General features: G+C 45.5%; 1 non-coding gene across 1 annotated transcript; it reads right to left on the bottom strand.

Moving 5' to 3' along the window:
• Positions 1–387: 387 nt before the first annotated feature.
• Positions 388–494, bottom strand: LOC141679485 (small nucleolar RNA R71). The gene has a single exon (XR_012558111.1). It is a non-coding gene; the product is annotated as a small nucleolar RNA R71 (small nucleolar RNA).
• Positions 495–1,065: the final 571 nt, after the last annotated feature.

Consider the following 1,065-nt stretch of genomic DNA (forward strand, 5'->3'; position numbering starts at 1 on the left):
GATCGTATTGTTCAAGCTGATCCAGCTCTTATGGATTTTTCTCGGCCTAAAATTGATGACATTCAGTCACGCATCCTTCATCCGGCTATTCAAGCTAACACCTTTGAAATCAAGCCGGGCACTATTCAGATGGTGCAGAATTCTGTTTCTTTTGGAGGAGCGGTAACTGAAGACCCCAACATGCACATAAGGAATTTTGTCGAGATCTGCAGCACTTTTAAGTATAATGGCGTGACTGATGAGGCTATCAAGTTGAGGCTTTTCCCATTCTCACTGAGGGACAAGGCTAAAGACTGGTTACATTCTGAACCAGCTGGGTCCATCACTACGTGGCAAGATCTTGCGCAAAAGTTTCTGGTGAAGTTTTATCCGATGGCAAAGACTGCTGCTATGAGGAGTGCTCTTACTCAGTTTGCGCAGCAACCTACAGAATCTATGTGCGAGGCTTGGGAACGCTACAAGGAAATGTTGAGAAAATGTCCACATCATGGAATGCCGGATTGGATGGTGATCACGGGTTTCTATAATGGTTTGGGGGCCCAATCTCGGCCCATGCTCGATGCAGCAGCTGGAGGCGCCTTATGGGCTAAAAGCTATACTGAGGCGTATAATCTTATAGAGACGATGGCTGCAAATGAGCATCAATACCCAACTCAGAGGATGACGTCAGGCAAGGTAGCAGGTATTCTGGAAGTTGATGCAGCCACCGCTATTGCAGCCCAGCTCCAAGCGCTATCAATGAAGGTTGATTCTCTGGCTACATATGGAGTTAATCAAATAGCTATGGTTTGTGAGCTTTGTACAGGTTCTCATGCTACGGATCAGTGTTCTCTTGTCAACGAATATATTCAGTATGTGAATAATTATCAGCGACAATAGCAGCCTGTGCCAGCGACCTATCATCCTAACAACAGAAATCATCCAAATTTCAGCTGGGGGAATAATCAGAATGCTATTCAGCCACCATATCAGCAAGGAGTGAGTAAACAGTTTAACCCACCTGGATTCCAGCAACCACAGCAGTATGCTACAAGGCAATCATATCCTCAACAGGGAAGTACAGCT

This window comes from Apium graveolens, chromosome 1 (assembly GCF_009905375.1).
Source record: "Apium graveolens cultivar Ventura chromosome 1, ASM990537v1, whole genome shotgun sequence".
NCBI classification, from domain to species: Eukaryota; Viridiplantae; Streptophyta; class Magnoliopsida; order Apiales; family Apiaceae; genus Apium; species Apium graveolens.